The sequence below is a fragment of the Cupressus sempervirens genome, chromosome 3, assembly GCF_028749045.1.
Source record: "Cupressus sempervirens isolate cs-2001-9-10 chromosome 3, ASM2874904v1, whole genome shotgun sequence".
Taxonomy (NCBI): Eukaryota; Viridiplantae; Streptophyta; class Pinopsida; order Cupressales; family Cupressaceae; genus Cupressus; species Cupressus sempervirens.
The window spans coordinates 646,885,073-646,912,843 of NC_143120.1; the positions used below are offsets into that span (position 1 = coordinate 646,885,073).

A 27,771-nucleotide genomic window follows, 5' to 3' on the forward strand; every position below is an offset into this window, starting at 1 on the left:
TTTCTAGCGATGCATTTCGGAAACTCTTTTCTAGTTATTCGAGGGGGGAGTCATGGCTTTCACACCAGTGTTCAATTAAGTTCTGGAGGGTGTAGTTTGGGATGAGATTGTTGTGTAGCAAAACTTGATTGCTCTTAGAGCATGTGGAATGGCCTCCGTCGATCCAACGGGTTATGGAGAAGCAATCGTAGGTTTAGTCAGTGGAGACAATCACAAGATCTTGCATCAAGTCCAGAGAAATAGGGCAACCGAAATCGTCAAGGATGTAGAATCCTTCTTCGCCATTTTCGGGCTTTGAATTTGAACCAAGGGTTTTGTTGTTCTTGGCCTCGGATTCAATCTTTGTGATGCCAAAGAAGACACATTTACAATAACGAATGAGGCTTATAAGGTTGTTGATCAAGGAAACTAGACCATTAGTGTCAAACCAAAATAACATCCTTTCGGAGCTCATCCTCAAGAGGATCGACAAAGACTTTGGACCGTTTCACTTGTCAGTGCAAAAACTCCAACTGCTCCCTCGCATCCTCAGAAATGTCCATCAATTTCAACGGAAAGTCAACACATGGAGGACGTGTAAGGAAGGAAGCAATCGAACAATAGTCTTAAATGAAAAGGGTCTAGGGGCCACAATTGATACATGCTAGTTTACGTGGCATCCACATAACTCTCAAGCACGAGGGACACAAGTGTGCTCATTGTTTACATATTTACCTTACTTCTATCCTCACAAAAGGAAAATCTATGTAGAGATCGATAAGTTGCCACGTGCTTAGAAAAATGGACATCGCGTTGAGGAGACACTATTGTACAAAGTCATCTTTTCATGCACTAAGGTTATATAGTGGTGGAGGTTCGTTAAGGCACCGGTGCCTGATCCCATAAAGCTATGAAAAAGAAGGAAAAGGAGGATTGATATCAAGTTCAAAGGGAGACTTAACGCTCCATCAAAAGCATTATTAGATGAGGAGCTTAGATGATTGATAATCAGAGGGAGTTTGAAAGTCCATATGTGTGACTGTATGATTTTAATAGGCCTACCATTGTGTACATCATGAGGAAGTTCGACTTCCAAATGATTATCACTTGCATTTGCAAAAGTTATTGGAAGGTGGCAATCTTACAATAACTTAAATCATGATATACATTTTATGTAAATGTTGAAACGGGTCATGATAAATTATATCTTGTAAATCAACAACTAAGTGTTAGATTGTTAGGATTAACCACAGACAGAAATAACAATCGTAAAGTCATTTGAGCCTTTGGGGGCGCTGCCCTCGAAAACCCCTGTTCGACCCCACCCTGTACTGAGACAGGAAGTGCACCCAAGGCGCTGCCCCTTGACCCCCTCTTGGGGGTGCTGCCCCCAAACTCCCGTAATAATAATTTGCGAGGAAACCGTGCGGAATAAAGTGAGAGAAAATAACCTCCAAGTCTAAGAAGGCTCCATATCGCAACATAGATGTCATTCACTTAGAAATTCCCATCCTCCTTAAGGTCGGCTTGATTAAGAGATCAGGCTTAAATGTGTTAATTATTAAATTTGTTATGAATTATTCATTGATTCTGAAATAAATTCAATCTAGATGCATCATAATGTACATTAAACACGGTAAATGGACAGCCTCCGAGATGGGGACACTAAACCTATGAATTCCTCCATGAGTTCAAAAGGGAAGGAAACAAAATTAAACCCCTCCTAGCCCTCCAAAATGATGAAATCTGCCAAAGGCTAATGACAACTATCAACAAAATAAGGTTTTGGATTGGTAGAATAAGGAAAGGAATTTTGTTCCTAACATCCCAAAATCTCCACCAAGGGCTACAAAAGGATACAAGAAACCTAGACTTGCATAATGAAAGGGGTGAACAAGCTGATTTTTCTTTATCAATGGAAGTTCAGACCCAAAAAAGACAATGCAGAGCCAAGTAATGTCTTGGCAGACTTCCTCTAATCCTATGAAATCTACCCAAGACTTCTCCTCTATATCAAAAATCTCCTCGGAGAATTTTAGCAGCAAGAGCCCAAAAAAATTCAAGATTTTAAATCTCAGATTTTCAAAGAGAAAATAACAATATCAAGCATCGATAAAATTGATTCAAAGGAGGAAAACTGATCCACTAAAATCAACAATCAGCTGAAGAAAAAAATGCTGATTATGTGCTTGAAAGGAAGCAAAATTGATTTAATTAGCCCCCTGCCCCCTCCTCATCAAGTCAGCCCAAGGAGTGGACCTGCCCCTTTAAGTCATTAGTCACTATATAAAGGACGCAAGGGTGTTACATTTCAGCATCATTCAAAACAAAATTGCCTCCACTTAGTAGCCACATTTTTTCTCCCAACTGGGCAGTGAAACTCATTCTTGAAAGGCAGCAAATTCTTTCCAAAGGAGCAGTGAGCTTAGATAAGGAGGAAGAAAGTAAAGAAGTGAATTCTTTCAAGATAGATAAGTAAACCAGACGTTGGAGGGCGAGAAAACAAAAAAATGGGAATGTTATGTATTGAAAAACTCAGTTATTTCCCAGATCTCAAGTAATTTCAGTTTCAAGTTGCAAGAATGAAGTCATTTTATCCATGAGATCAAAACTGAAAATTGCAAGAAGATAGAGAATTTGGTCAAATGTCTTTTGCTTCCTTGTTTTGATGTAGAGGAATGAGGAATTTAGATGCAATTTCATTTTAAATTTCCTTTGTTTTGTTTCCTATCAATTTTGTAAGCTTAATGAAATCTTTCCTTTGTTTTACAACGTAAATTGTTCATGAAGAAGCTAGGAGAACAAGGAGATGGTGGCAGTTCAAGCAAGAGGATGCTCAAGCACTTCAAATGAGAAGGAAGTTCAAAATCAGATAATCAAAGTACAAATCCAGACAAGACCAAGATAGAGTTTAAGAAAGTGAAGAGCAAGACAGAAAAATCAGAATTTACAAGTGTAAGAAATTTTCACCAACTTGAATTTCTCATTTTGGAGGATCCAGCTACATTAAGACCTCGTCATTTCAAGAAGTTCAAACATCAAGTTTACAAGTACAAGGAAGTTCAAAGTCACGGCAATGAGAAAATTTCCAAGAACAAAAATGAGGAAGAGTTGAGAAGATGAAGCAATTTGGGAATTTCTCATCACAATTGAAGGTTTGATAATGTTAAGTATTACAAAATACATTCTCATCACAAAAGGATAGACCAAGTCTACAAGATAAGGATGCTAAGGTGGCATCCTACTTGTCTTCAACCAATCATAAAATTTCAGTTACACATGTTCAAATACATTTATCCATATTATGCCTAGTGTACAAGTTTCATATTGGCTCTAAAAAGCTTTGTAATTTTCTTATTAGCCCACAGGGTGGTGCCTTCATGTAATTGGATAATAGTGTGGCAATCCTCATTACAGTTTGTAGGGATAAATCTTGGCCCTTGATTTGGAACTGATCTTGGTCATTCATTGGCATTGAACAACTATTCAATGTCACTGAACAACTACAAAAGGCCAAGGCCTTCTAATTTGTAAGGAGGTTAGACATTAAGATTAGAGAGAAATTAGTTAGTGGTAGAGGCCGAGTGGGAGGAGACTTGTACTATCAAAGTAACTATTGACTAATTGTCAGTCTTCATGGTGGATTAATTTCTTCAATTCCTCAGTTAGATTATCTTTCCTTTCAAGTTAAGTAGAAGTAGAAGTAGATGAATGGAAGATATTGTTGAACGATGATTAATGGTGAAGCTAGTGTTTATACCTTTTGGTACTTGCTGATTGTAAGTAACAATGCAAGGTTAGATCTATTGGAGATGTTCATTTTGATTGCGCCTTCATAGCATATTTGGATGAATCTTGACAATGTGAAAATCGTTCCTACGTCCTTAGAAGCTAGCACCCTCCTATGCCTAGTTGACACCATAAAGAAATGGTTAGAGGTTCACCCAATCATCAACATTGTCTTGCATTCTTAAAGTATAATAGCTTTCTCTAAACCCCTTCCTTGAAGTTGTTCGATTTGAAGAAGTTATAATCAAGTTGATATCCATTGAATGAATAGTGAGCAAGTCCCTTTATGATAACCAACATATCACATCATTATAATTGAGTAAAATTCCACGACTAAGAAGGAAGCTTGAGGTTGTCTAGTTTGATCACACAATCCATATGCAATTTTTAACATCTGAGCATCCTTATTCAAGAGAGAGTTGGAAAATCTGGTATTTCATCTCAAAATGTTAAGTATTTTATTTGTATGTTGTAGTGGAACAAAAACTGACATCAACACTCCCCTAGTCCATGTGTGTGATTGGTGGGATTTCTTGGTTTTTCAAGTGATCAAACCTGCATTATACACATTGAGTTGTTGTCAGTGCACGTTTTGTTCCTTTGCAACTATCTCCTAACATAGTAGGATGGACCAATAGGTAGCACATGGTTGGGTGGTGCGGCTAGGGAATTAGGATGGTGTAGCTACAGAAGTCCCTTACTTTTGCATTCAATCTTCCCTTTGAAAATTTTCTAATACAACTCACAGTAGTGTGCCCTGTATGTAAAAATGTTAAATTGATACTTGGTCTTTAGGTTGTTAGAACTAAATGCAGTAACAAGGTCAATTTTGGTCGAAACTGCTCAGAAAAATCAGCTACCTCGAAAATATAGTAATTGATACCCTCAAATTCCAAAAAAACATAACAAAATTGGACGAAACAAAAGGCAAACCTAACTTTCTTTAACACCTTAGATTGAGTAATGAGGCACTTGATATCCTAATCTGCACCTAATAAATTCTTCAATGTGATGATGCCCCTCAGATATGGAAAGGAATCTTCAAAACTAAGGCTTGAATACCATGTAGAAGTTAACAGTGACTCCTCAACACCTCCCAAACCCTGCAAGGCCAAAACAACTTCCACACACGAGAGAAAATGGCAAGAATAACTTGCTTCATTATGCAAGATTGAATAATGGTTGAATATTTAATATTTGAGATGCCTTCATTAAAAAGACAAGGTTGAGACATAGATTTAGATAAGATTATGACAAGTAAATTAAATCTATGTTTTTTATTAAGGGGAAAACAAGTTTTAGGTGGACCCGAAACCCTTTACATCAACAAATAGAAAGATAAAGCACTCACAAGGCCAGCATGCTACAAAAATACCAGCAGACACTAGAACCTAAAGAGAGACACCAGAAACGGCAAAGAGAAACAAAAAACAACATAATCAAACAAAACTAGACCAGCTCTTTAATGGTGCTGGCCACCTCATCCCTGAGCTCATTCATCCTGCAAACTACTTTCTTGTGGGATGTATTAGCTAGCTTTCTCTTTCTAGATTTGGTTCTCTTGCCTGATCCCGACAACTCTCCCTGTTTCTATTAGCAAATAATGAACGTCCTCTTTTCATTGTTTCCCTCCAGCTTGTTGATCAAGGTATTCATATTCTCCATTGAGGATCTCATAATTTTGAGGCTATGCTCTAGAATCTTTTTCAAAGTAGCCTCTATCTTTTCCACTCTAGAAGCAAGGGCATCCAACTTCTTCTACAGCACTATTCTCGAAGTCCCTTCCACTTCCACAAAATCAATAATTATTTTTTCTCCTAAGCAGTCCATAGAGTCCTTATTATAGTTGCCATCACCTAGCTCCACCTTCTTTTGCAACTCCTCAAACTTAGCTAAAAGAGCTTTGTACTTGAGGTTCAAGCTCTTAATTTCATAAAACACCCATCTATTTACCCAAAAACCATTAAGAGAGAGTGTTTTGGCATTTTGGAAAACGCCGAAAGGAGGCTCTTTCCTGTCCTAAAATTCCGTAAACCATAAATTCGTTGAGACTTCAATTGTCATATCCTCCTCATCATCCCAGACAAAAGTGGTGAAATACGAAAATTGTGAACCTTATTATCGGTGACTCCTTTGACAACGGGATATTACTTTTGTTCCCCAAGCCAACCTTCTAACTAGTAGCATAATCATCAAGGTCCTTATTAGTATTAGCCTCATTATTAGTAATTATCACAAGAGAGACAATGCAAACCTCACCAAGAGCATTCCTCTCTTTCTTGGCAGATTTCTTTTCATTGGGCATCCCCCCAATAATCTCCTTCCCAAGTCTTACGGTGGACTTTTTGGTCTAGCCAACCATTGGGAACCCACCAACAAGGCTTTCATCATCATGGTCATCTGTATGATTTCCATCAACCCCTTGGAAAAAAAGCTTATTAGGAGTATGCTTAGGGATTTTCTTCCCTTCCTCCTTCTAGGATAGCTCATCCTCACTTTCTTCAGTATGATCCCCTTCGTCTCCCTCTAGGACTTTTTTCTATGTAGATGTTTTCTTCCTATCCACGGGTTTCTTTGTACTCTTAAAACCCTTTTCAGCTTCCACATACTCTAGGTCACTATCCTCCTCGGATTTAGAATGAATAGATTCTCTTGCTTAGCTCTCTTCCTCAATCCTAAATCTAGGATTCTCTTCATTTTTCACTCTTAGAAAATCATACAGAATAAGAATTAACTCCTAATTAAAGACAATCTTCCTAGGGTTTTTTTAAATCATAAATACTTGAATTCAAGGAGGACAACAAATAAAAAGGGAAAGAAATGTGATCCTTGTATCTGAAGTGATTAAGAAACATAAAATGGTAGATACAAAGGTGAGTATACCTACCCTCAACAGTTATGAACTCCAGGATAACTCTGAGCATCCACTTCCAAAAAGGCTTGAGTTGCTTGGGCTCATAGTTTTTCTTGTGACCTTTATCCAAAACCTCTCACTCCTCCTCAGTCTTTAGGAATTTGATGAAAACTTTCTCTGCAAGCTTCCTTTCATTGAAAATTAAATTAACTCTATGTTATGAGACAACTCGAGTGTCAACTATTAAATGAACCAAGTAACAAAAATTAAATAAAAGTCATGAAGGTAAGATATGATAAGATCTTATCTTATAACTAAGACTTTTACAATGACAGTTGTGGTCTAAGTAAACTTGAGTCATCTGAATAAGTCCCATTTTTGGATCAAGTTGGATACAATACCTTACCATGTACAAGACCTTGTTCACAACACTATGTCCTAGGTCCCAAGAAACCTAACTCGTGTTCCATGCCTTACATGATACTTTGACACAAGATGTTTTAAGGCTTCCGCTTATGTCACCTCGCATTGTGCATCCATGCACATAATAAGTGTTTCATTGTATCTAGTTGGGACACCTTACAAATATCACAGCATTATGTGCTCTGCTTAATGCAACTTTTACATCATGAAAAAAATTGTTGATTTGTGATTGTCCACTAATGTATGTGAATGTTGGAGCCTCGCCTCTAACATATAAATATATTCCCATACCCACAAGATAATAAAATACAAGATGGTGCACAATAATCTTCAAATGTTTGAGGATAGTGCCTTAAAAAATGTTCCTACTAGGTGACTCTTGGCTAAATTTCCTATAGTTTATAATCATTGTGAAGACTTGATATAAGCTTTCTACTTGTAAAATTAAATAAAAAATCATGAAGATCCAATATAACTAGCAAAATTAGATCAAAAGACTTACTAACCAAAAAGAATAAAAGTTGATGAAGATGTTACTACTATCATTTTCTATTTTTTTGAATTTTCCTGAAATATATATTGAAGGAAATAATTTTAAAAGGAGAACTATGTCATTTATTTTGATCACTCTACAAAACACAAAAGATAAATCAATCTAGAAAAAAATACGTGTATCCCATGTGCGTAAACAAATAATAACTTCCATTTTAAAATGAAATTTACTAATAGAGATGGAAGCAAAACGGTTGGTTACTGATATTTGAAACCTCAAAATGTCTTGGCATTGAGCAAGCGTCCTAATGGCAATGTTGTCAAGGTGGAACACAAAATCTCTAACATCTTTGATACATAGGTATATTTTCCACAATAAGTCAAATTGTGAAGGAAGATATCCGATATGAAACCAACTGATTCACAAGCACCAAGTTGTTGGTTCATAGCTATCGACACACCAGAGGTTGAAGGATTTTGACATCAAACACAACCATCAACCTCACATTCTAAGAATCTCCCCCTTTGTGGTTGATGGCAACAATCATCAATAACAAAACATAGAAAGATCACAAGAAGCCTCCAAAAAACTCTCCCTTTGACAAAAATGACAAAGGGCTAGGAAGAGAAAATAACTACTCCCCCCTTGCCGAAAACACTTTGCTCCCCTTGAGAGGAAGCACACCAATACTGATCTAAAAAGATATATATGTGTAAAACTACTAGACTAATGCATAAACTAGTGCCCTAATGACCACTACAAAGGGACAAAATGCCCAGCTTCCCTTTGAGATACTCAAATTTATCCTTAGACAAAGGTTTTGTGAATGTATCTAATCTGCTCCTTTGTCGATATCTACTCCAACTCAACATCTCCAGCCTCAACTTTCTCTCTGATAAAGTGATATTTGATATCAATGTGTTTTTTTCTACAATGCATTATCAGATTCTTTGACATATAAATAGTACTAGTATTATCACACGGTATGGAAACTAGTTCAGAAAAATTGATCCTATATTCTTCAAGGATTTCTTCATCCATAATACTTGAGTAAAACAGGAGTATGTTGCATGTATTGATTCAGCAGTTAAAAGCGTTACAAAATCTTGTTCTTGCTCGACCAAGCAACTAACTGAGAGCTAAGAAAGAAGGCTCCCCAAATAGTACCTCTTCTAGTCATCTAAGGATCCTACCTAATCAGCATTTGTGTATGTTATCAAAGTGAAACCTAGTCCATTTGGATACCACAGACCATGCTCTTTGGTCCCTTTCAACTAACTGAATGTTACATCCCAATTTTTGACCTAATTTAAAATATAGCCATTGTGGTTCACATGAAGTCAGTTGACAGTTAAATTTGTCATAATCCTGCGAAATGGTAAGATGGTTAGTCATTATAATTTCATGTGAAGATAACATGCTAGTTGATTATTTATCGCGAATCATGGAATTGAATAGGCAGTTAGCCATTATGATTATTTATGATTAAATAATTTGTTATGATAATATGATTTAACTACGGAGAATTTCCTTGTAGGAAGCATGTCGAAGGGGTGAAAGCATTGTCAGAAAAGAATTGGACACAAGAGCATCACCATCACTAGGCAAATGGGTATGAATCGTGAATCACCGTAGTTGAGGACCTAGCGATTTGAACATCAGGATACAATCGATGAAACCACATGAGCTATTAAATAAATAATCTAAAACATAAAATAATTTAATTAAAATAACTTAATTAAAATATAATGCGTACCTCAAAGGATTTTAAATGATCTTTCATCTTATTATTATAATATATATATATATATATATATATCTATGTACGTACACAGATATAAAAATGAAATGACACCATCATATTATTTTATTATAATAAAATGATGCCACCTCACCAATATATTTACATATACGTATATAAATACAAATCATAATAATTTTCAAATTATAATCTTCCAACTCTTTTTCCATCTTTTATTCTTCTCCTTCTTTGAAACCGATTGAACACTTGGCATTTTTATTTGACAAATATTCTTTATGTTACGGAAGCCAAGGAGTCACATTACTTCTTTTTAATAGAAATCGTGAGTGAGAGACAAAGGTATCTCTTTTCATGCACCCAACTGCCTTCCTCTCAATTTTGACTCTCTCCCTTTTATTTCCGACTGTCCTTCATAAGTCGAAAACCTGCAAAAAACCATTTGGAGAATCACTGCCGCCGCAGCATTCCAAGTTTTATTTTACAGTCTTGATTGCAGAAAACGTGATGCATTTATGCACTGGATATTGGCACCTGAAGAACGTTTATGGGAGGCTGAATCATAGCGGACAACTAGGCACATATTTCCTTGTTTATCATCCGATTTTTCCTTGTTTATATCCGACTTCTTTCATACACCTGACCATGGTTTCCTAGCAACCGATATCTCTGCAATATGCTACATAGTAACGATAAAAGTAATCCCCTTTCACAATTTCTTGTTATACTAATGATCCACTGGAAATTGTGAACAATAAATATACTGAGAACTGCTTCAAGATCTCTCCTGCAAAGAGTGAGACGAATTGGTTTAGCGTCCAGCAAGACTTCATCTTTTGTCCAGAGTAATCCAGATTATGTGGAATATCCAAATCCAACATTACAAATATGATTTTTCTTGATTAAATGTTACAATAAAACCGAATTACATAACAGTAAGCTACAATATTTATCATGATGATATCTTGTTTGATATTACTATAGTTTAAAAACTCAGTATCGGCAATATCTCAGCCGACCCAAAAATTTTGAAAAACTCGAAATCGGCAAAAAATTCAACAATAAATCAGCACTTTTATCGAACATTTGAAAATATAAAATTTCTTAAAATATTCTTAAAAACGCATACATACACCAAATTTGTAGAATATATAATAATTAGAAAATTGAGATATCCACCATATATCATTCAAAGTTTTAAGTTAAACAGTAATTCATAGCAAGAGGAACTTAGTAGATTGATCATTAACATACTACTAGAATCGTATACCAAAAAACAAGTAGAACATCTAAATATAAATAAGTTCGATACATAGAAGTCAAACTCTACGACACTACTACTTTTGAATACATATTAAGTTCTAGTTTTGGTATCAATGAAAACTGAAAGTAGGAATCATAAATTGCATCCATGAGTAAAACTCAAAAGAGATCGCTGCTGCTGGGTGGGTGGTGTTGAAGTAGTTGCTGTGGCAACACCCTCAATAGGTGGCCTAATAGGTCCCTCACGCTCGACAGAAGCCTCTGATGGATGACCAAGCTCATGTTCCTCCTCACATGTTGCCACATCTGCATCCCACTCATTTGCTTCTCTCTCAAACTCAGCTAGCTACTCATCTATCAATAAAGGTTCACCAACATCCGCATCCTCACCATTAGGAGGAGCAATCCAATCGGCTGAATATGGATAAGTGTCATCCAAGTCTAGTGCTTCATATGAAGCTTGCCCTTTCACCTTCTTCTCGTCCAAGAGAAGGTTGTACTTCACATAAACCAAGTCATTCAGGAGCTTTTGAGTCAACCTATTACGTTTCTTCGTGTGTATGTTTCGAAAAGTACTCCAATTTCTCTCACAGCCAAAAGCACTACAAGGCTGCGATAAAATTCGGATGGCAAGCTTTTGAAGATTAGGCATTGTGGCACCATAATCTTCCCACCACAGATCTGCAAGGATTAAAAAACCATTATGATGTGGTAAATCGTAAAACTTCCAATAAACTTCACGAAAAAAATAAACAGTATGATAAAACCAAACACGTTCTTTTTTACCTAGCTGCAAGGTGTATCTCCTACGTTTGCAATCAGACGAAGAAAACAATGGCCCCTCTTCCCTCTTGTAGCTCTGCAACTCATCAAGTATGAGGTCTCGAAGGTCCGTATCAGCAACCAATCTTCGAATACATGTGTCCAAGCTAATTTGAACCTTTGCATCTGTGTTAGAAGTGTTGGAAAAATAGTACTTGGGGTTCAAGAAGTAGGCAGCTGCATTAATGTGTTGGTGGAGTTGTTGGTTCCACCTACGATCAATGATGTTCCATATGGGTCTATATTTGGTCTCATTTGGCCTATAGAAGTGTTGAATGGCCTCTTTTGCACTATCCATGGCTCATATAGAAACCCCACGGGGTTTTTATCCCATTCCACAATTCATAGAACCTTCACCAATGGTTCTGATACCTAGACATAATAAAACATATAAAAATCAGCCAAGGAAAATATTTCAAAATTGAATATTAAATCATCAATAAATACTTGAAAACTTACTTTGAGGGTCTCTTCCATCAACTTTTCAAAGCTACCATCAAACACAATCCTCACAATCTTCTTTGCTTCAAGCTTCCTGGCATAAGGACTCTCTAACCATTTCTTATTAAGAAACATGCGCCTGAGGTCTAGCAATGTCTCCGATATGCTTTGCAAGTTTAGAAAATTAGTAGCAAAGCGTGTGACCCCTGCCCATACAAGACCCTTACCACTAGTGTGCTCTCTCCTAAGACTCAAGGCCCATGTGTGATTGTAGATGTACTTAGCAATATTCCTTCCATCTTCAACCACCTTCTCCACCCAGCTCAGTTTCCCTAGATCCTAAAGAAGCAAGTCAAGACAATGGGTAGCACAAGGGCTCCAAAATAATGTGGGATGTCTCTCCATGAGAAGTCTACCAGCAGCCACATATGTAGCTGCATTATCAATCACAATCTGGATGACATTAGCCACTCCCACTTCTACTACCACCTGATCCAACATGTTACACAAATTTTCTGCATTTTTTACTTGATCAGAGACATTAACTGATTTTAGAAATACCAACTGCCCCCCTAAAGCAACTATAAAGTTGATGAGCATCCTATTCCTGCCATCTGTCCACCCGTCAGATATAATAGTGCAACCTTTCTGTTCCCAAACTTTTCTTTGCTCTTCCACAAGGTGATTGATATTTCTTACCTCGTCCTGTAACAATGGCCCACCCACCTCATAGGGAGTTGGGGGCTTGAACCCCTTACCAGACAAAGAAATGGAAGTTACCACTTGATCCCACTACGAACTACATAAAGAATTGAAGGGAATATCATTGCGGATCCAAAATCTTGTAATTGCCACCTTTTTCTTCTCATGCATCTCTTTGTTCCATGCAATGCCTAGCAAGCCGGGTTGTGCACCAAGAGTGTTACATGGAACCCAAAAGTTTGCTAGAGACCCACTCGTACTTCCCGATCCTCGTATCCAAGGCCCAATAGAAGAACCCTCTCCACCTGTTTCTGATCCTGTAGAACTAAAAGTCCCCATTGGGGCTGCCATGGCCTCAAATGTCCTCTTTTTTCCTGCCCTACCTTGTGCATATTTTTGTAGGCTTCTCAAAGCCTCTCTTGTAACCTCTTCCGAACATTCTTCACATGGTGTAATATCATTGCATGGAATCTTCGCAAGATGGTATTTCAATCGGCTTATCCCTGAAGTCATTTTCTTATGGCAATGGATACATTCGACATATCCACCGATTGCCACCGGGATCCCATGTTTCCATAAAGGATCCTTAGCTCTGCCACCACTAGTCATCTTGTAGACTTAGAGAACCTAATAAAAAATAGACGATGTATAGTTAGAAAGCATACATTATCTATTAAATATTCAAAAACTAAATTATAAATCTTTTAAACAATACACTTAAATTCTTAACGTTAAAACTTAATACTGTTATATATAAAATTATAAATTTCAATAAAACAATAAATTTAATTACAGTAATTCTATTTTATTTAACTATTATAATTCATATGTAACCAAAAGTCAATAACAAGTCTATTTTTTAAAAGATTTATAATTTAGTATTTTTAAAATTTAAATATATTATAATTTATTTATAAATTATAAAAACTGTTAATTTGTTAAATACTATTAATTTGCTATGCAATTTAAGTGTATTTTAAACCTTAAATTTTTTATCAAAACCAAAATAATAAAATTATAAATCATTTAATATATTTTAATTTGTAGTATTTAGATTTAAAATATAATTAAGTTTTAAAGATTTTTTTACTAAATTAAAATGTACTCAAACATTTAGAAAAGAAAATTTTATACATACCTGGGAAGTGTCGACTTGCAGCCTGTGATGAATGCGATCAATGGATGTCAAGCTCGGGAGGGTGAAAGACCTAGTTGAATCTGAAGACGCAATGGCATCATGACTCAAGGGCGGGAGTTGTATGTCAATCGTCACTTAAGTCTCAGTCATCACCGTCTACAGTAAGAAGATGGAGCTTCAGCTACCAATCCGCAACAAGAAGATGGAGCTTCAACTACAAAATCGCAAGACAAGACCTAAAACGCGAAAACGTTAAAGACAAACCTAAAATGTGACTTTATCGTCCATTGAAACCTAAAACTTATTTTGGCGTTTTGTGTTGACCTGGTCCACGATTTTAACTAGCGATTTTAGCGGTATCTTGCGATTTTTAGTCGTTTTTAATGCTGCATTTTTTTAATAATATCAAGGCCGATTTAATGGGCGTTATTATCCTTTTCCTAGGCATTTCACAAGATATCGCGGTTTTTTCGATATACCGCAAGTATTTGAACAATTGATATTACAAAATTGATCCTCTTTAAAGTATATTTAATCATGGCAAGTGAAAGCCAAGTAACCATAATATGAATCCCTAAATCATTATGCTAATGGAGATTAGAGTTAAACAGTAATTTTTGCAATCTTTAAGAATATTTTTCTCAAATCACAAATTGTGATAAGCTGAAATATATGTATATATCAATAAAGAAATAGTTAAGAATCAGCAGAAAGAGCAGGTTGCTCTGAGATTCAAACACCTGGAACTCACCCGGCTGTATAGCCAAGGAAAAGGGTGAAGAGGTGAGCGAAAGGAATCTACAATAACATAATACAGAATCAAATGTGACATAACAATGTTTATCATTTTTAAAAAGAATCATTTAATAGCTCATGCATGATTATGTTTATTGTATTCTCTTGCTGTCAAGTCAAGTGGTGTGATTAGATACCAGGATGCTCAGTGGCTGACAAGGTGTTCCATGTCTATTCCGAGTAAGGAGGGTCTTTCTCATTAGAGATTGTGTGGGGATAAGTTTTGGTCCGAGGTTGGGTGGTTAAGCCCCTGACAATGTTTCCCTCTCCACAAGATGTCGGACGCACATTAGATAAAGGTAAGTTGAGCAACTCAAACAATTATCTGTAACAGGTATTTTTACTTTTATGATATATATACAAGTAGAAGATATGATGAATTAATTTATATCGTTTAATTTCATTATCTCATTTGATGTAAGCAATCTTTCTCGTCAATATAATTGGTAACCAATTAGATCGGATAATCTTTCAACTGAATATGGAATATATCTCTAGGATTGTTATTTCAACTTTTCATTTATATGAATAATGATTGTGAGCGTATCTTCTAACCTTATGTTGTTGCCACAGTTAGCAATGGGAAGAAAAGAAATGATACAGTGGTATCTGTTGCCCTAAATGATCCAATGGTATTTGATGCCCTAATTGATACAGTGGTATCTAATGCCCTAAATGATCCAATGGTATTTGATGTCCTAATTGATACAATGGTATCTGATGCCCTATATGATCCAATGGTAATTGATACGCTAATTGATACAGTGGTATCTGATGCCCTAAATGATCCAACGATATTTGATGCCCTAATTGATATAGTGGTATTTAATGATAATCGTCATTTGATTTCGATATAATGGTATTAGATGGTAGTCGTCATTTGATATTGATATAGTGGTATTTGTTGACTAACCTAGGTGTTTGCAAAAGCATCCCTAGATTGATTTCGGTCTCAAATTCCATGGTATGTAGATTTTAATTTCCATATTAAATTCATTGATGGTGTTTTCAATTCTTAGTTATGAAATTTTGTTTAACTGATTTTAACCGTTAATCTCATTCATATGAATGCAAATCATTTAACTATCTTCCTATCAAAATGAAGTAAAAATTGTATTTCTTTGAATATGTTAGTTGTTAATTAAAACTCGAAAAAAGTGGTTACACTGAAGATCCTCTTTACTACCATCACATGAGATTCTTTTAGTTTTTGTTGAAATTTGGCTAGCAGACATAGTACATACATGATATCTAGTCTAGACGAAATCAAATACAACAAGCCTTCAATCACTGATCTATAAATACTCGCATTTGCTTTCAATGACTCATCATCCTTAATCAACTTGTTGTCAGTAACACTAGGAGTACTTACAAGTTTTGAGTTTTCTATGCCAAATTTCTTCAACAATTAATTGACATAGTTGGATTGAGAGATAGAAAATACCTTTGCTATTCTAGCTCACTTGCAATCCAAGGTAGAAATTCATTTCGCCGGTTACAAACATCTCAAATTCCTTCTAACTATCCTTAGCAGACTTCTCGCACAGATCATCTTTGTCACCCAAGATGATATCATCCACAAACTACAACAATCAAAATTTTGTCGGTATCTATTGTATAGATTGTTGCTTGTGCAACCTTTATGAAAACCTTGAATAAGAAAATACTTATCCAACTTACCACGTAAGGCTCTAGGTGCCTATTCCAATCCATAAAGGGCCTTCTCCAACCTCCAAACTACACCTAGATTTACCTTTGACTTGAAACCTTCTAGTTGCTCAATGTAGACTTCTTCATTTAACTCACCATTCAAAAATATTGACTTGACATCCATCTAATAAACCTTGAATTTCATGTAAGTTGCAAATGCCAAAAATATTCTAATGGCCTCCATCCGAGCAATAGGTGCATACACCTCACCAAAGTCAACTCCTTCACTATGATAGCATCATAGAAAACTTTGCAAACAAATCTAGCCTTGTTCCTCACAACCTTACCATTCTCATCCAACTTGTTTTTGAAAACCCAATTGGTTCCAATAACATTCTTTCCTATTAGTTTGGGAACAAGCTCCTACATTTGGTTCTTCACAATTTGATTTAGCTCTTCTTCCATTGCCTTGAGCCAACTCTAATCATTGCAAGCTTTTTTCACAACTTTAGGTTCAACTTTTAGAAGTGGATAGTATAAAGCTTGCTCTTTCATTTCCTTGCTCAAGGGAACACCACCTTTGTTCTTATCACCAAAAACATGCTTCTCAAAATGATGATTCTGAACATGCCTTAGAGTTTTGCTAGTAGAATAAGGTGTTGGTCTTGATACAACTTCTTCCTCCTTGTCATCTTCTTTATTCTCCTTAGTATCAAATTTATAATCAAAAATCTCCTTTGGTTTCTTTTGAAAATCTTCATCAACTCTAACATTCGCACTTTACACAACTTTATTTAGCTTTTTATTGAAACATTGATACACTTTGCTTCTAGTTGAGTACCGCAAAAAATTTTGTCAAACTTTCCCAAATTGTCTTCGTCACTACGAATATAATACTTACATCCAATGATTTTGAAATATTTCACAATAGGTGTCCTTCCATACCAGAACTCATATGAAGTCCTATAATATCTTTTATGGTACAAAACTTTGTTCAAAGTACATACAACAGTGTTTACTGCTTCCTTCCAATAAATTTCTTGTAGAATTGCTTCTTTGATCATCATCCTTGCAGCCTCTTGAATTGTTTTGTTCATTCTTTCAACAACACCATTTTGTTGTGGGGTTTAGGCTACAAATAGTTGTCTCTTTATTTTGTGTTTCTGACAATAACTTTCAAATTCATCACAAGTAAACTCGTCACCTCTAGCAAATCTTAAACATTTGATTTTCCTGCCACATTCATTCTCAACTCTACCCTTTAATATTTTGAATTTCTCAAATGCTTCAAATTTTTCTCTTAGAAATACAACATTGTATATCTAGAATGATAATCAATGAAAAAATTTAAAGTACCTTTCACTAAGTAGACCTCTTATTCTTGCAAAACCACAAATATCGGTGTGCACAAGATCTAGTACACCAATAGATGAGCAATCTATAGCTTTGAATGTTTCTCTTCTCTGCTTCACTTCTTGACATCCTTTGCATATCACACTATCTGGCTTGCTGATGTGGAGGCTATGGGAGATTGGATGATCTTTCACCTTACAAGGCCTTAAAGCCAAGTTTTTAGTCAATAGTTCTTACTCACCAAGAAGGTAATCCAATCTTCTCTACACTTGGAGACACTCACACCTTCATCAACAAATGTCCAACGTATCAACAAGGATCTCGATACCCACAAAAGACCTTGGATACAACATATCCAAATCCCACACTAACAATGTCTTGGTTCCCATGGGCTTACTAGCATTATAGGGGTTTGACCTCTAAGTCTTCACTTCAATACATCAGACCTTAGACACTATCTCTTTATGCCAAATGATTACAAACTTAAGTGGTTTCAAGGATCAATTAAGTTCCAAACGCCCGATTTTCTCCACAATCCTCAATTAGGCCCAGTAGCCCAATTAGGTCACCCTAATTGGTATTTGGACTACTGCTTCTGACCCACAGGTGATCTCTCAAAACAAAGTCTAGTTCCTTATACCCTTTCAGGACTTCTATCATATTCCAAGGTTTCAGGCTTGGTTCAAACCATTTGACTAGGGTTGCTTCATTGCCCTCTTTATTAGGCTTATAGACCAGATAGCACAATATACTAATTGCAGCTAGTATTTGATGACTTCCTCCTTGCAATCCAACTTATCTACCACTTATAACAAATGATACTTCATCCCACTCAACATCTCCAAAGTGTTCAAACCCCTCCTACACGAAGCTTTGCCTCCCAAAACCGTGTTGCTAACAGCAAACTAGCCTCTCACATAAGGAATGTCAAGCCCAAGGCTTCCTATCAAAAATGGCCATTGGCTTGGACATGTGAAGGACTTCAGAATTAAAAAGTAAATCAATAGACCTCGCAAGCCCATACTTTCATAATTTTTTATAGGAGGATGCAGGCCCAAAACACATGATTAGTCTCAAAACCCTAGGTATAGAGAGTTTTCAAGAGATCCATAGACATTTGATTGCCAAGACCGTGTATAATCACTTCAAACTTTCAAACCAAATACATTAGAAAGCTATTTCAAAGCACTATCCAAATCTATAACATGATCTATTCTACCAATCCAAATACTTAGAGATGTACGGCCAATTGCACAACAATTACAATGAAATCCTTGTTTATTCTCTCCAATACAACTCGCCAATCTCCACCGCCCTTGTTTAGGCCATTATAGAGCCATACCAATGTTTCCCCAATGGTTCCTAACCAGATTTCAAAGGTAGGTGACCATTGGCAACTAATTGTACACTTGCAAAAATGTTGTCATTGACAAAATTTGTGCAATTTGACAACTTTTAAGCATTTTTCCCTTAGACTCCTCCTAGGACCTCTAACACATCAAAACTGCCCCATACATCATAAAAATGACTCTCCTAGCATGGTCTAAGGGTTGCCTCATATTTGACCCCCCTTGACCTTACATTGCCACTTGTCCCAAATTGATCCTAAGTTACAATTTTATGCCAATTTTGGCTTACATTATTTCTTGCTTCTTACATGATTGGTTCATATGACCTATGTGGCCTTATTAAATTCTATCTACCCTAGTTGAATCTCTATTTCCTTGGATACTCAGTTCGAGCTTGTGGTGTTCTTGCACCACTTGCTCAACTTAAGTCTCTATCAGCTTCAGTCATACTTATCCTTACCAAACTATCAAAATTTATGTGACACGTTCTCTAGTGCCAAAGCCAACTGTAATCAACTCAAGAAACATCCTTTTGTAGCTTCTTCCTATTGATACATATTTTTGTCGATTCTCTTGCCAACCATAATTAATGCTCTTGATATCTTCCTAATTTCACAACCTTCATTGTTGAAAATATCATCATACCCATTCTCACACATTTGTCCAATACTCAACAGAGTATGATAGAAACCTTCACATAATAAATATTGTCAATGTAATTGTTTCCATCAAAAGTAATTGATCCTTTCCAGACATATGTGTTGCTTTGTCATTGCCAAATCTAATAGGACCACCATCATACTTGTCAAGTGAAACAAAATTACTTTTCTCTCCAGTCATATGATGAGAACAACCACTATCTATCAAACATTCATTATTTTTCCTTCCAACATATAAAGCAGTTTCAATATCATCAATCTTAGCACAAATGTCAGATATATCAATTTCATATTGCTTGACCTCTTCCTCATCTTCTTCAACATAAAATAAAAAGTCTTCACCTTTTGACTCATCATCAAAAAAACTAGCATCTTCATTCACATAAAAAGTCTTTTTATTTAAGCTTTTAAACTTTTGCCTAGGACATCTCTCTAGACATCTAGTAGCCAAATGACCAACTTACCACATCTAATACATTTTAAAGGTAACATACCTTTACATTTGTCAGTACTTGTAATGTCCCCTTTTAGGACATTAGAAGATTCAAAGATATTCATATAATATTAAAATTGTCTATGGGAGCATGAATAAAAAGGGGCAATTTAATATTATAAGGTGGGCTAAAGGTGACAAGGAGGGATATGACAAAAAGCCAAGAGGTGAGTCGAAAAGTCACAACTTTGTGGATTAAAAAAAGAGAGGCTCATTTAGTCAGGCATGCTTGTTTTATGATTCAGATTTCATTTTCTCTCTTGCGAGAGTTATTCAAAAAGCTTAAGCTTTCAACCAGTGTGAGGACGTAGCCCTTCGTGCCGACAAACAGTAGACACAAACCCATTGTCTGTGGAGAAGCCACTTCAGGTGTCTCGCGTGTGCTTACAAGTTCTTTTCTTAGTATTCCAATCTAACTATAAAACTATGTTTAAGATTGGACTTTGAATGCTAGTTATTGTATTGTTGCTATATAATGCAATAACATGTTTTAGGGAATTTTATGAGAATTTACTGGATTTATACTGTTGGTATGTAACGCATTTTCATATGCTTGAATTCTGAATATTATTTTGAGAAAGAACGAGTCAATATCTATTGGGGATATTTTAGTGGTATCAAAGCCTAGTTTTCTGCCATCCTGTTTGGTTATTATCATCTACAAAATTCTGAAAGCTTAATTTGCAGTGGCTTAGTATCCAGAATAAAAGTCAATATATTATCTGAGGCACTTTTATGGAAAATATTTCTAGAGACATTTGTTGGCAGAAATAGCTCTATGACAAGTCTAGAAGCAAAAATCTCTGAGCTTTCATTTCTGACGAAAAACTTATTTGGGAGTTCACTATAGGATTTCTCATTGAGTGTAGATGGTCCTTAGCAACACGTATAACGCATGATACTTCCCTATGATGGAACAGTGAGCAAGCATAGTTGGAACCCTGTTTGGAGAAGGTTGGTTTGAAGAAACTATTAATCCTATAGCAGAAGTACTGTCAGGATTGAAGTCTTTTGGACAGTAGCATATGCATTCTTTTTGATATTTGTGCCATATCAAAGAACTTCAAAGGCAGAATATTTAAACTATTGACGGCCTGAAAATATCGAGGGACAGAAGTATATTAAAACTGGACTTTAGATCTAGGTTAAACGCTCATTTCCATTGTTGGAAGTTTGATCATCGAATTTTAAAGGCAGTCTGCAACTTCAAGTGGAGAAGAAAACATTTCTTGAAATAATTCTTCTGGAGGAAATATTGACATGAAGGAGATTCTCATCCGGATAAACATTGCTTAATGATGTCAAACAATAGAATCACCATCTTCTACCGCTATTGCCATAAAGTGTAGGAAGAAACGAGTTGATGTCGTGGGAAAATTAAATTCTGAAACACATGTTATTTTCCACTCTTAAAATTGCAAGTCGAGCTTATGGATTCCTCTAGTGTCATGGGATGTTGATATCGGTCATCGGTAGTTTGAAACTTTGAAGTAGCGAAGAGACATTGACTTCGACCAGGTTATGACTGTGAATGAAGGCGCAGACCTCTCACGGCAGCCAGACCCGACTACACTTTCCTTCATCGAAGGAAGAAACCAATGGCCTTAGTCAAGTACGAACTACCCAGATAGAAGCATGTGAAGTGGGAAGACAGCATCAACAGCATCAAACTTGTGGGAATCTCCAAGGCAGCAGCAGGCCCAAGCAACCAGGTACAATTGGGAGCAATAAACATTGATACAGATTCAAGAAGTTGAACCCAACTGCCTATCAAAGGACGCCACCCAATAATATGGCCTGCATAAGGAGGTAGAAATTACACAGCAATACCAGATATAGGTGCGCCTCTTCATTTTAGTATGTCGTAAGTGTTGGATGGGGGTGGGAGTTGCAACTTCTTAAATATTATCGTCCTCGAAGAGCACAGTTTGGACTGCAAAAGCTCAAAGATCCTTTACTGCTGAAAGAGTGGTAACTCCAAGAGTTAGCATGTGTTACAGTAACCATTGGCGTTATTGAAGGGAAGCTAATGCAAGTGTATCGTTGCATTTCAGTAACTGTTGGAGGAATATTAAATGGTGTCGTGAATATTGACATATGTCTGCCAGTTGCCTATAATTTGAGATTGAAAATTGAATAATCTCATTATTGCGGTGATTTTAGAGGTATGGATATCGTGCCAGATTACCACATATGTATGAAGGAGACATAGTAACTATTTTGTGGAAGCGTTACCAAGAAATTGTTTCATTCTGCTTCTAAAAGTTGTGATCCGTATTTAAATTGAAGGTGGATGCCACGTGTTTGAATTTATCAAATAGGCAATATACGACAATACTGTACAAGGAGGAATAATTGTTCATTGTCGAATTTCAACAATGGGCATAAGTGTAATGTCTAGAAGCCGTAATAGATTATTGCTGGGTAATTAACATTCTCGTGAGATTTTTCCAACTGATCTGAATCCTTTGGCAATATCATGCATTAAGTTGGTTCCTGTCGATCCATTATCTATAGTATTAAATTCATCTAGCTTGGAGAGAATAACATCAGAGAGTTTCCCAGATATAGTAATTGGCACTACTGATCCTAAAGTCTTGAAATGCAGACACGGAAAGATTATTGTTGATGCTTACCTTAAGAATACTTTCATCTCACTAAATTTTGTTGTTGTTGCTGGAGGTCGAGTTCTTGCTACAATTGCAAATTTTGAGCAGAATGTGATTGAGTTGTTTTGTGAAAATCTTCAGCAATTGGAAGTTTGAAGCAATGTTGGAAATGTAATTACTGGTGAATGCAATGAGCTTTGGCAGAGACATGCACCACAATCTCTCCTTCCTCAGTGAAATAAACACTATGTTAGAAGTTTGAACAATATTTTTGGAGTAATACTTGTCATAAAATAATCTTTGCCTGGTTCGTGCATTTCCATTCTTCTTTTCGTATGGTGCAAGAGAGTGTTCAGTTGTTGTGAATATTCCTCCACGGATTCTTGGGTTTTGGCAACAACATAGGGCATGTTGTGTCTAGCAAGGCTCTGTTATATTTAGCTTAAGCATTGAGATAGGGCTCTATTAACGTTGCAAACATATCGCTGGAACTTCTGATTGGTACTTCTTGACGTTCAGTCAACAAAATTTCTAGTTGGGACGTGAGTCTTATCTCTGTTGTGGATCACATACCAATCTTTAACTCGTGGTTGGCAAAGTACCTATTCATCATAGATGAAATCCTTTTCAATCTGTACAGCAGCACGCTACATATAATATTATGCATTATGACATGTGAATGTTTTTCATCTACTGAATCTAGCTGCCATTCTAAGAGCTCTTTGAGTTAACAGACCTCGTGACATACAAAATAGGGACGACCATGCATTGACATTAATTACAAGGTTGATAGTTCCAGCCATTCAAGAACTGCACAGAGTTAGACAGCAGAAATTTGCATAATGGGAATTTTTCAACAACAACAAGTATGTAAGGTATTTAAATCTGCAAATAGGTAATTTAAGCAGCCCATTACAAAAGTCCAGTTACAATCATGGAAGATTTGAAAAGCAATGTTTTCTCGGAGGAATTTAACAATACATTCAACAGTCTTCAACTAAGAGACTTGCAAAAAGAGAAAGATTTTGGTCAGTTATACGTACTTGGGTTGCAATTAGAACAAATGGAATTTTCAAATGATGTTCTATCCAAATTGGAAGAGATAGAAGCGTATTTGACCAATGTAGAGTAGGCAGATGGTAGACTCTTAAATTGGGCATTACAACCTTCAATGGTGACCTTGGTCCAGCCTAGGTTTATGGAGCATCCAGATAAATGGGTTAACATTGTGGTTGCTTCTTGTCTCAATGAGATATTGCGAATAACATCTCCTACAACAGCCTACAACGATATGGTGATGAAAAGAGTTTTGCAGCTGATAGTGAAGGACTTAAAGGATTTACAAGTTAAAGGAATCCCTGAGGCAGGAACAGATTTGTGCGACGCGTGATGACACTAGTACACCCGAAACTATTTGTGGGAACCATAATAATGAAGAGGACGCAAAGGAAATTTAGACCAGCACAGGGGAAAATGTAGATAAAATGATTTCAGATGTGGCTAAGGAACGTACAAGCTTCTACATTGGTGATTTAGAGTTTAGCCTTGACAAACAAGTTGACGAAACTGGTTGTACTCAAGGTAACAGCATGTTGGAGTCTTTGTATGATGAATCATACATTTCATATACGCATGATATTAACTTCATGGAACAGTCCAAGATGGCATTACAAGACGATGAGTTGTATCAACATGATAATAATGAGATGCACGCATTAAAGAACCGGCTGAAGGTTCGTGAAGACATTGTTGTGGCATCTTTGGTACGCTATGACAGCACTCATAGGATGGTGGAAGTTCTCCATAGGAAGGCTCAAAAGGGAGTGAAAGCAGATTTGTTTGTTGCTGATTTGCAAGTAGTCAAAACAGCTCTTGAAGCTATGAAATCAGATTATTTATATTTGTTTTCTGACAGGGCTTATATTCTTAAGGTTGCTGGAACATATGTTGATCAGTGGAATAAATGAAGGAACGAGATTATGAAGCTCAATAGGGAGCTTAAGTATACTCGTGAGGCATTGGATGACATTCAAATTTCTCTTCAGGAAGCAAAAAATGAGGTTAAGATCACAAATCATTTTTTTGGGAGCATGAGAGCAAAAAGAGGCAAGATTTTTTCCAAGAGGTAATTGATACACTTGATAGCATTCAGCAGACTTATGATTTGAACAGCTGTCCCACAAGACCAAGTACCAAATTTTTAGATCACATTCAGCTTATAGACAATCCCATGTTTGAAATGGATGCTGATTGGACTTCTGATAATCCCCTTTTTGAGATAAACAAGGGCACTCCTTTTGATTGTCATGAAAAGGATGATCTGGACTTATGAATATTGGATCCAGTTTTAGATCCTAGTGGTGAATCTTGGTCACAAGATTGGTGTGGTGAATTGACTACGTCCGCTCGTCCTTTGATTAGTCCAAATATGGTTCACGATTTCAACCTAGAGTATTGATGAGAGTTACGTTTCCATCATAGGGAGGGGTTTTTCAACTTCATTCTTACTCATAGCACCTATGTACTTGGGGTTTCTCCAGATTGATGACTACAATATGGTATTTGATGTGCCCATGGTGTTATTTTCAGCTTTTGAGCAGCTTGTTTCTTACATCAACCTTTTAGGTCAGGTCGTCACCATCTACTGGGTTATACATAGCTACTTGATACATTTCTACCTCATCATATCAGCTGGTCATGACAACAAGGTTTGGGATCCAGGTGTTGACCGAATGTATCTATGGTTAGTTGGTGAATTTGTTGTAGTTCTAGTCAATTTGAGACTGGATGCGATGATAATCAGAGTTGTACAGCCTACAAATGCAGCAATATTTCATAGATTAACATGGGATCCAGGGATTTGGTTAATGGATGGGTTGCAATTTGACACCTTGCTTCGCAGTGTGCCAAGATTTGTTTTCAGATTGGGGTACAGAGCTACCTGCAGATTCATATGGGATCTTGGTACTAATTGTTTGAGGACGAGCAATCTCAAGGAGGGGAGATTTGTAATGTCCCCTTTTGGGACATTAGAAGATTCAAAGACATATTCATATAATATTAAAATTGTCTATGAGAGCGTGAATAAAAAGGGGCAATTTAATATTATAAGGTGGGCTAAAGGTGACAAGGAGGGATAAGAGGAAAAGCTAGGAGGGGAGTCAAAGAGTCCCAGCTTTTTGGATTAAAAGGAGAGAGGCCCATTCAGTCAGGCATGCTTGTTTTATGATTCAGATTTCAGTTTCTCTCTTGCGAGAGTTATTAAGAAAGCTTCCGCTTTCAACCAGTGTCAGGACGTAGCCCCTTGTGCCAACAGATAGTGGACACAAGCCCATTGTTCGTGAAGACATCACATCAAGTGTCTCGTGTGTGCTTACAGGTTCTTTTCTTAGTGTTCTAATATGAATGCAAAACCATTTTTAAGATTGGACTTTGAATGTTGGTTATTGTATTGTTGTTATATAATGCAATAACATGTTTTAAGGAATTTTATGAGAATTTACTAGTTTTATACTGTTGGTATGTAACGCATTTTAATATGCTTGAATTCTGAATATTATTTTGAGAAAGAACGAGTAAATATCTACTGGGGATACTTCGGTACCTTTCTTCAATCTTCAAGCAATGTTAGTTTTTGTCTCTTCTTTATCATCGTCATCAAGTTCTTCAACTTTGGTTGCTTTGAAAGTGTAACATCCGGTTTTCCCAGGTCTAAATTAACATCCAACATACTCAAAAAATACAGTTACTACTTTGTTTCATAGGAAGACAATTATATCATTCAGGTTCATGTGAATAAGATTTACCATTAAAATCAGTTAGACAAAATTTCTTAACTAAAAACTTGAAATACCATCAATTCAAATTACTACAGAAGTTGAAAACCACATACCTTGGAAAACTGAGACTGAAATCAAACTAGGAATGCTTCTGCAACCACCTGGGTTACTCCACAAATACACTATAACAATTTCACATGATGACTAATATCTAAAAACCACTATCTCAAAATCAAATGATAATTACAATTAAATACCACTATATTTTAGACTAGGGCATCACATACCACTGTATCAATTAGGGCATCATTTACCATCGGTTCATTTAGGGCTTTTGTTACCGCTATATCACTTAGGGCTTCTGATACCACGGATTCAATTAGGGCTTCTAATACCACTGATCCAATTAGGGCTTCCAAAACCACTGAAGCAATTAGGACTTCCAAAACCACTGATTCAATTTAGGACTTCCGCTACCACGGATTCAATTAGAGGTTCCAATACCACTGATCCAAATAGGGCCTCCAATACCACTGAATTCAAATAGGGCTTCTAATACCATGGATTCAATTAGGGCTTTTAATACCACTGTATCATTTAGGGTTCCAGTTATCTCTTAATCAATTAGGGCTTCAAATTCCTTTCCTTCCGATTACTTAACTGTGACAGTATCTCAAGGTTAGAAATATGCTTATATTCAATATTCATATAAATGAAAAGCAATCCATGAATCTATCTCTTATATCTAGGTGTAAAATAACAGTAACAATGAAATAACTCAATTTAATCTTACCTCCTCATAAATAAAAGTGATATTACCTGTTTGCATTAAACAATTGACTGCATAGCTTATCTCTGTCTGACTCACAACTAACATCTTGGGAACAGGTGAAACATTGTCAGAGGCTTAACCACCCAAACTTGAACCAAATCTTACTTTCACGATCTCTAATGAGAAAGGCCCTCCCTACCCGAAACAGACAGGAGACATCTTGTCATCCATTGGGCTTCCTGGTAATTTAACATGCAACTTGGCAGCAGGAGATCACAATTTATGCATGAGTTATTAATTAATTCATATTAAAAATGATAGTCGTTGTTCTGTCATAACTAGTGCTGATTCATATTCTTGAGGATTTCTTTCTCTCACCTCATCGCCCATCTTCTTGGCTACACAGTCAGGTGAGTCCCAAGTGTTTAGAATTCTCAGAGCTCACGGCTCTATCAATTATACATGCATCCAACATTTCACAATCTATGATTACATAATAATGTTCTTTAAGGATTTCAAAATCAAATATTTATTTAATTAATTTAATCATAACTGAATTCTCCTCCGCGTTCTTGCAGATTAATTCCACCTCTTCACCATTCTCAGGCCATCAAGCCGGTGATTCTTTGGTGCTTTCAAATTCAAAATC

At 36.3% G+C, this 27,771-nt stretch overlaps 1 protein-coding gene across 1 annotated transcript in view; it reads right to left on the reverse strand.

Moving 5' to 3' along the window:
• LOC149568360 (transcription initiation factor TFIID subunit 14b-like) overlaps nucleotides 1-27,771 on the reverse strand; it is a 91,046-nt gene that overhangs the window by 49,316 nt on the left and 13,959 nt on the right. The window lies entirely within an intron of this gene.